The sequence below is a fragment of the Triticum urartu genome, chromosome 3, assembly GCF_003073215.2.
Source record: "Triticum urartu cultivar G1812 chromosome 3, Tu2.1, whole genome shotgun sequence".
NCBI lineage: Eukaryota > Viridiplantae > Streptophyta > Magnoliopsida > Poales > Poaceae > Triticum > Triticum urartu.
The window spans coordinates 497757965-497767967 of record NC_053024.1 but is presented as its reverse complement, the minus strand read 5'-3'; the positions used below and the strand labels follow the sequence as shown (position 1 = coordinate 497767967).

The 10003-nt window shown below is 42.6% G+C and overlaps 1 long non-coding RNA gene across 1 annotated transcript; it reads right to left on the bottom strand.

Moving 5' to 3' along the window:
- Window positions 1-2277: 2277 nt before the first annotated feature.
- Window positions 2278-3543, bottom strand: LOC125548551. The gene is made up of 3 exons (XR_007301116.1): window positions 3287-3543; window positions 2598-2681; window positions 2278-2332 (listed from the first exon to the last, which is right to left on the bottom strand). It is a non-coding gene; the product is annotated as an uncharacterized LOC125548551 (long non-coding RNA).
- Window positions 3544-10003: the final 6460 nt, after the last annotated feature.

The following is a 10003-nucleotide window of genomic DNA, read 5'->3' as shown; positions in this document are numbered from 1 at the left end:
ACGCTTTGTCGGATTGATGCAAATGATACGGCGTTGGAAAGCTATGGAAAATGCGCAACTTTTGCGTATAGAAAGTTTTTTCTAATTCCTTACGGTTTTAATACGAATTCAAATATGGTGAAATTTGGTTTCAAACATGATTTTTTAAAAGTTTATAAAAATGGTGCAAATAATATATCGTTGGAAAGCTATCGAAAATGCGAAACTTAGTCATGTTGAACGTTTTCTCAAATTCACAACCATTTAAGAGTAATTTGAAATACGGTGAGACCCATCGTGCTATTTTTTTGTCCGAAAAACAAAGTACTCGTACTGATTTATGTGTTTGTTTGTACTGAGGTATTTTTCATAGAGTATTTTGAATACGGTGAGACCGATCGTGTTTTTTTCGATTCAAAAATAGAGTAATCGAACTGATCTCCGTATGGATTTGTATAGAGCGTGTTTTCACCGACCAAAGCACATTCTTTTAATAAAACATGCTATCTTTTTTCTGGCCGTGAAATTGTGTTCATTGAACCTCCCTATGGCCTCGGTTGAACTATTAGGTTTTTTTCTGACTATATTGAACCGGCGCAATGCCTTGCATTAGCTAGTTAAATATTTTTACACGAGGAAAGCCTATATTGAACCAGCGCAATGCCTTGCATTAGCTAGTTAAATATTTTTACACGAGGAAAGACTGTTATGGGGTGTGTGTATACATTGCTTTACGTTGTAACCCCTTGATCCGATGCATGTTCACCCCTTGAACCGACGCATGTTCATGAGAGAACTGATGTTGTTTTGCAAGGTAGACTTTCAATATAACTCGCAACAAGTTGGCACCATGTTCACTACAGCAGCTATGCAATATAGGAAACAAACTTTCACCCAAAAAATTGAGAACAAAATGCTTCATGTGCAAATTCCATTAGGCACCAAACAACAGTTCTCCAACAATACAGTCCAAGAGTCCATAGAGCATTTTGTTCAAGATTTCATATATGCACTTGATTTTATATATGAGAACAAAATGCTTCCGAGAAAGTACAGAAAGTTCATAGAGTATATCTCTTTGTTCAAAACACACACTATGATACTAGAACTACTGAGAGTTCTCCAATAATACTCTATGAACAGGTCTAGGAGTTCACAGAGTTTTTAGTCCAGGAACACTTTATGAACATGTCCAGGAGTTCATAGAGTTCTATGTAAAAAATGATATAGGAGTAACAGAACTGCCAACAAGAGAGAGGTTCCCATTTGATTTCACAAAAAATCTTGTATCCTCCAAATAGTAGTACTGAGGCCAATAAAGCATTGGAGCAACCTGGGCACAAGTGCAGAAAAGTTATACAATATATCCCTCATTTTGAACTACTATCACAAAAATCGGACATAACTGGACGGAGGGACTTGCTTCAACCATAACTTCTATGTTGTCTCCTTATCAAACGAGCACACTAATTGTACATATGGTTTTGTTGGAAATAAACCGGCATACCCTCCAGTCTGCGAGTGGGTTGGACTAGCTCCCAGGGGCCCATTCGGCACCAGTTTTTTGGAAATGGAGGCGTGCCCCCAGCCTCTGCATCATAATTCGGCACCAATTGCTCCCTGCATTTAATCATAACATGTCATGAGTTTCCATAACAAGTTCAAACACATTCTAAGTGACTTGCACAATCTTTCATATTTGTGTAACCAAGCAAGTTCATGTTCAGTAACTTTAGAAGTTCCCAAAGAAACCTAAAAAGATTTCTACTTTGAAATACTTCATTTTTACTTCCCAAATACTTCATTTGTTTTGAAACATGAACTTCTACATTTATTTCCTTAGAACTTGTTATCTTTTCCCTGTGAATTCCATGGGGGTTTTGTGTTTCATTATTTTTGTTTATGTTGTTTTCTGTTTTGTATGAACTTATATGGTTATACATGTTGAACTTATAGACCAGTGGTGCTCAGACGCAGGGGGTAGACGACAGCGGCATGTTGGACTGCGCTGGACATTTTTTTGCACTAGATAGTGTGTAGACATGCTGCTAAGGTCACACACATGTTTTGCTAGAACAAGTTGAACTGAATATCTTTTCATTTTGAACTTTGAAAGAAGCTACAACTTCTATTGCCCAAATGTGTATATAATTTTAAGTTTTCCAAGCACATACCTTTCTGTTCTTGTTTGTTAACGGGCACACCGCCCCTACTCCTACGGACTGATGGCACCGACGAAGTGGAGCTGAAGGAGCAAGGATCACGAGCATCCTATGGACTGAACCTCACTGTGAATGGTCTGACACCAACGACATGTTTGGAAGGGCAATGACAGTCAACATCTTATAGCCCCCTATTTTGATAAAAAAAGATCAAGGCTTCGGTATGAACAACTGAATTGTTAGCAATGTACAGTGAACATCTTTTTGTTTTGAATTTTTTTCTGAACTTATTAAGTTTCTATGGGAAAACTGTAACACGCATATACGCACTAAAGACTCTGCCTACTGAGCATAGTATGATAGCAAAACGAAGCAACAAGTTACTGAGATTAGCGACCAATAGTAAATGATGTCTGACTAAAATATGCAAAAGACAAGTCACAGTGATGAACTTACATCTCCATCTTCCTCCGTCAAATGGGAAAAAGTAGCAGCAAACACATAAATTGTGCTACAGTGTGTTTGTGCTTCTCTTGTTTGCTGAGAAGAATGAGAGTGAGAGTTATAACTAAAAAATGATACAATTATTTGATACTATAATACCGATTTACGTAGTTGAAGAAAGACCAATTATTACAATATTATGAAAAAATGTTATATATGGCAGTTCTATGTGAGTTAAGAAAAAGGTTCGAAGCGTGTTTACGAAAATGCTGAGACAGATATATACGTACATTGCTGGTCTTTGATTTATATTGACAACATATATTTTGTATTTAATTTCTACACCTTTCTCCTAAAACCAATATCAAGTATACATACACAGTAAGAAAATGTTTTGGCTGGGATAAAGGAATTATCTTCATTACTGTTATGTCTTGTAGGAACTTGGTAGAACTGTTTCGAGTCATATATACTTATTTGTAGAGATATCCATTGAGGTATCTGGTCAGCTCTATTGACTGTGGCGAGGGAATGCCGGCTCTAACAATGTAAGCTCTTTGTTTTCGGTGATTTCAACTATTTGTCCTATGCTGAATTTCTGAAACTATCAATGTGTATGCAGATCAATAGACCACTGATGCATAGTATATGTTTCAATTCTAGCAGACCATATCGATACGCTATGCACATGGTGGCAGTACCTTTTTTTCTTGGCAGTAGATCATGTTCACACTTTGCACCATTCTTTTGCTCTGTTGACCGAGACGGGTACCCTGTTCTCTCCACCTTCCCCTGGTTTGTTCTTCAGTTCAACAACCATTTCGCTGAGCTTTATGAAACCTTACATTTTGGATGTATACACAGCCAAAAAAATAGAAAAAATAGAACTTTCATTAGTAATATCAAACTTGTATGTGCTTGACTAAAAAAGAATGATTTCATTGTCATTATCCAAAGTTGTACGCTGGACTAAAAATTTCCTTTTTTATCTTTAGTTCTGAACCTTTTTTCTGAACTTACTACTCTATTTGCGTACATTATCCTCTCGTCAGTTTTGTGATTTTAGAATAAGTTTCAGCCCTTGAGCAAGAGCTCGTCCACCACGGGTGCTCGCAGCCGTCCAAGTTAAGGATGGCAATTTTATCCATGGACATGGATACCCATGGATATCCAACCCGAATGGATAGGGTTTGGATATGCTTTTGCGCCCATGGGCAGCGCCCAAACCCGACCCGATTACTCGTGGATAGGACATGGACATAATCTTGTACCCATGGATATATCCAAACCCGACCCGATCGTCTGACTTAACGAGCAATATTCTACAACCCCTACCCCATATTCACATGTCCCAATATAATTTTATCCTTTATCTAAAACATCCAAAAGAAATTACACAATCCCCACCATAACATACTCCAACACACCTTCTCATCCTATTATCTACACTAATTAAATGACTCGTTGTTGAGAATCGGTGCCATCTCCTTGAGTTACTCCTCTCATAGCCCTAGAGGTGGCCGCCGCTGCCAGCCGCTACCCCCACGTAAGGTGGATCGCTGCAGCAGCCACTACTGGCCTGCGACAACCCAGCTCCATATCTCCTTGACCCCTCCGTCTTCGCTTTTCCACACACGCATTGATGCATGGCCGCAACAGTGGGACAATGCAAGGGCTATGACTGCATGGTAGGGAATGAGCACGCCAATGCAGAGTGCACATTGCGCAATGAGTTATGTCTTATGTATAGGTCTTGAGAGGACCCGATGGATATCCAATGGGTATGGATATCCATCGGATTTGGACATGGTCACAATTTTTTGCCCATGGATATTTCATGGATGGGCTGGGACTGCCTTCATGGATATGGATATGGATTTGATATTGTTCAACCCGATCCAAACCCGACCCATTGCCATCCTTAGTCCAAGTCGAGGGTTGACGCTAGTCCAAGTAGAATCACACCCACCATCTTCACTAGCATTGCTAATATCCCTAGAAAAAATCAAATACATTATTATCGGTACAATTTGTATTCTGTCATTAGTTCATATAGAACCCCCTACACACATCAGTAACCAATTAAGAACGCACCGCAACACACCTAGGGTTGTATCTTCAGTACACTTTGAACTGATGATATAGTAGATTAGTAGCACAAGAAAACAATTATGTAGTCACATCTTTAGAATTCTATAGGTACACCCCAGGACTTTTGAACTGATGACATGGTTGTTTTGGATAGGCTGGAGGTGGAACCTTACATCTCATTTCAATTGAGGTTCCATGTGACACTTGCTTCCCGTTCAACCTTGCTTCCCATTTCATCAGTACTAGTACGAATCAACAATAAATTTAGAATTGTAGCATCATTAAGGAAACAATGTCGAGAGCCACCATCGACGGACCACCGCCAATGGGATCCTCGGGAACCCCGCTCATGGATGAGCTGCAAGAAGGAGCCCCGCTCATGGATGAGCAGAAGATGCTCGTAAATGAACTTTTTGGGAGGATTTATATTCTTATGTGTGTACTATTGTTTTTGCAGAGTGGACTTATGTTCTTATGTACTTTGAACTCTAAAGTCACACAACACAAAAGCCAATGAGCTTTTTTCATTTTTCTTTCACATTTTGAACCACTGAGCTTTTCTTAAGGTGAACTTATATTTTTCATGCACCTTCCCATTTTTCAGATCATACTATATTTCAAAGCCAGCTGTAACATAGCTCAGTTATTTTGCTTGAACTTTTTTAAGGAAAAGCTAGAAATATTTACTCAAAGTTCAGTAAAAGATTAAGGGAAATAAATTGCAGTGCCAATAGCGAATCCTCTGCCATTTTAGTGTTCATGCTCAATCCTAATTTCAGCATCATTATCAAAGGAGTTAAAATCCTGATTTGCAAGTACCTCTAGATGCATCAATATACACTTAGCTAGGACTAGTTATTGTGAAATTAAAACTAAAAAGATTGTCCAATTCTCAGAAACATAAAAACAAAGAGGTTATGGGCAGCAGATCACATGTGTTTACCAAAATTCAAATGCACGCCTATCGCAATCTAAAATAATTATTGGAATTGAGAGAATTACAGAGGGATTTCTTCCATTCACAAAATCCATGGCATACATGCTGCAAGTATGGGTGAGAGAGAGGAGACATGAACATGGGGCGGTTGGAGAGTACGGTTGCTAATGTTGCTCGCCGACTTGCAACAGAATACCATAGCCCGACAGGTCGCTGGATGGCCTGGGGCAATGGGGTTGGACTGCTGGACGCAACGGCAACCGAACCCGCATTCTGCAGCCCGTTCAACCTCCCTTGTGCTGCAGTTCAGAGAAAAAACAAATTAGCGGGAGAAGAGCAGTAGAGAGGTAAGAGGTAAGACGGATGCATGGACTGCTGCTGGTTTTATTGTTGAACCGCAGCTAAAGACACGGCAGCTGGGATGCCCTCGCGTGCATGGAGTTTTGAGCAGAGGCGGTGGCCGGACCTCACACTCACGGCGGCGAGGAACACGTGCACCCAGCGGATCCGGCGAGCTGGGAAGCCCCTGGCGGGGGTAGCCGCGGGGGAGGACGAGGCACGGTTGTGGCCAGGGCAGCTGACACGCTCGACGACGGGATCCAGCAGGAGGCGCATAGTGGAGGGAGGGACGGAGGCAGCCAGAGCAAGGGGAAGAGGTGGCCGGCGGCGAGGAAGAAGACGGTTTGCATCCACTAGGCGACCATCATCGACATGGGGAAAGGAGGAGGCCGACGCTGGGTAAGGGACGCGGCCGGCTGTCGGGGAGAGGGAGGCGGCGCGTGGGAGCAGGGGGGCGGCGACGCGTGGGAGCAGGGGGCGGCGGCCGACGGCGCGTGGGAGCAGGGGGTGGCGGTGCCGGTGCGTGGGAGCAGGGGGCGGAGCCGTCGGGGAGGGGTGGTTCGACAAGATGTTGGGGAGTGGGTGGGCTTTCTCCGTGTTTCGGGTGGGGGTGCAGCACCGGGTTTTGCAAAATGGATCGGGTCCTTATAGGGGCGAGGGGTAACAGAATAATATTCTGTTACTAGTAACAGAATAGTCCAGCCCTATATATATATATATATATCCACTCGGACATAGGTTTTCATAAAGTATTGTTGTTGACATTACCCTTGAGGTAAAAGGTTGGGAGGCGAAACTATAAGCCCCTATCTTTCTATGTGTCTGATTGAAGCTTTGAACCCATAAGTATCGCGTGCGTGTTAGCAATTGTGAAAGACTAAATGATAGTTGAGTATGTGGACTTGCTGAAAAGCTCTTATATTGACTCTTTCCGACGTTATGATAAATTGCAATTGCTTCAATGACTGAGATCATAGTTTGTTAGTTTTCAATGAAGTTTATGATTCATACTTTACATTGTGAATGAATTCTTACTTTAGCATAAGAAATTATATGACAATATATGTTGTTGTTCTAAAGATGATCATGATGCCCTCATATCTGTATTTTATTTTATCGACACCTCTATCTCTAAACATGTGGACATATTTTTCGATTTCGGCTTTCGCTTAAGGACAAGCGAGGTCTAAGCTTGGGGGAGTTGATACGTCCATTTTGCATCATGCTTTTATATTGATATTTATTGCATTATGGGCTGTTATTACACATTATATCACAATACTTATGCATATTCTCTCTTATTTTATAAGTTTTACATGAAGAGGGAGACTGCCGGCAGTTGGAATTCTGGACTGGAAAAGGAGCGAATATTAGAGACCTATTCTACACAACTCCAAAAGTCCTGAAACTTCACGGAGAGTCATTTTGGAATTAATAAAAAATATTGGGCGAAGAAATCACCACAGGGGTCCACCTGCCATCCACAATGGTGGAGGGCGCGCCCTATCCCCCTGGGCGCGCCCTCCGGTCTTGTGGGCCCCCTGGCAGGCCCCCAACGCCCATATTCTGCCATATGGTGTGTTTTGACCTGAAAAAAAAATCAGAAAGAAGCTTTCGGGACGAAGCGCCGCCGTCTCGAGGCGGAACTTAAGCAGAACCAATCTAGGGCTCCGGCGGAGCTCTTCTGCCGGGGAAACTTCCCTCCAGGAGGGGGAAATCAAAGCCATCGTCATCACCAATGATCCTCTCGTCGAGAGGGGGTCAATCTCCATCAACATCTTCACCAACACCATCTCCTCTCAAACCCTAGTTCATCTCTTGTATCCGATCTTTGTCTCAAAATCTCAGATTGGTACATGTGGGTTGCTAGTAGTGTTGATTACTCCTTGTAGTTGACGCTAGTTGGTTTATTCGGTGAAAGATCATATGTTCATATCCTTAATGCTATTCAATACTCCTATGATTTTGAACATGGATATGCTTTGTGAGTAGTTACGTTTGTTCCTAAGGACATGGGAGAAGTCTTGTTATAAGTAATCATGTGAATTTGGTATTCGTTCGATACTTTGATGAGATGTATGTTGTCTTTCCTCTAGTGGTGTTATGTGAACGTTGACTACATGACACTTCACCATCATTTGGGCCTAGGGGGAGGCATTGGGAAGTAATAAGTAGATGATGGGTTGCTAGAGTGACAGAAGTTTAAACCCTAGTTTATGTGTTGCTTCGTAAGGGGCTGATTTGGATCCATATGTTTCATGCTATGGTTAGATTTACCTTAATTCTTCTTTCGTAGTTGTGGATGCTTGCGAGAGGGGTTAATCATAAGTGTGAGGCTTGTCCAAGGAAGGGAAGCACCCAAGCACCGGTCCACCCACATATCAAATTATCAAAGTAACAGACGTGAATCATATGAGCATGATGAAAACTAGCTTGACAGTAATTCCCAGTTGTCCTCGGGAGCGCTTTGCTTTATATAAGAGTTTGTCCAGACTTGTCCTTTGCTATAAAAAGGATTGGGCCACCTTGCTGCACCTTGTTTACTTTTATTACTTGTTACCCGTTACGAATTATCTTATCACACAACTATCTGTTATCGATAATTTCAGTGCTTGCAAAGAATACCTTGCTGAAAACCGCTTGTCATTTCCTTCTGCTCCTCGTTGGGTTCGACACTCTTACTTATCGAAAGGACTACGATAGATCCCCTATACTTGTGGGTCATCAACGCACGAATAATTAGGCTACAGTAATCCTCTGCTGATCTCACTTTGATACAAATCCAGGTCAAAATCAAATTTAAAATAAAGTCAAACAATTAAAGTTTTCAAATATCAAAACTAAAATGTTCTAAATATGGCAAATAATTCATAAGTAATTATGATGGAGAAACCACACTTTTAAAAAAATTAAATGCACTAAAATAATTAAAACATTGGCTTAAACAATTAATTAAAGGCCTTTTAAAATTTATAAAATATTAAACTATTTTATTTGGGTGCCCAATTTATTGTGGTAGTAGTATGATTAGTCACACTAATTTAGGTGCTTTCTTTATATATTGTAAAACAAAAATATATGGGAAAATAAAATAAATCGGTAAAGGAAAAAAATAACAAAAAATAAAGAGAAAAGAGCTAAGTCCTACTATAGTAGTGGGCTCTAGTTCAACAGTGCCCGACCCAGCCCATCAAGAGACCTCCTTCTTCCTCCTGTTCACCCTCGCACCGTGGACGCGGAGAGCCCGTCCATGGCGAGGATCGCCACGTGGCGGCCATCGAGCATACCAGTCGGCAAAGACGACCCGACCACTGCACTGCCAAATGCCAAGGCCCTCGACGTCGCCGTTGCCGTCCTTGTGATGCACGCAACATAGAAAACGGTTGCCGCCGTCGAGGTACCCTGGACTTGGAGCGGAGCTAGGAGAGATAACCCTTGAATGGGGGTTAATATACCCACCATGGGGAAGGCCGATGCGCCTCCCGCGGCCGCTGCCAAGGACGAAGCATTACCCGCCACCATCGTCGCCTCTGAGGATGAAGCACTCCCACAACCATCGTCGTCAGTGGGTCAATTGTATTTGATCATGTCCGTCGAAAGTAGAAGGGGGGCGCCGAGCAGATAGCTGTTAAGAGGTTGCCGCTCGACCTAGTGGTGGGGGTGGAGTACCCTAGGGAGGAGGCGGCAAGGCCGAGGACTTGTCATGGGAGAAACCAAGAGGGCGGTGAGAAAGAGTGAAGAGTGTGGTGTGAAACTGAGGGAGGGCGGTGAGAAAGAGTGAAGAGTGTGGTGTGAAACTGAGGGAGGGCGATGAGGCGAGAGAGAGCGCATGGGACTTATGAAGTGTCACATCCGTCTCCCGCGCTTTTGCAACTTTGCAGGTGGCAGCCACGGGGGCTTGCCTCTGGGAAAATAGTCGATTTGGACCTTCCCACTCAGCATGGCCCGAGATTGCTTTGAGGTTCGTGCAGGCCTGGAATTCAGTGCAGCCCAAGCAACCAAATGCCCTGAAACTGCACCCCGCGGGCCTGGCCGAGTAAAATGCGGGTAA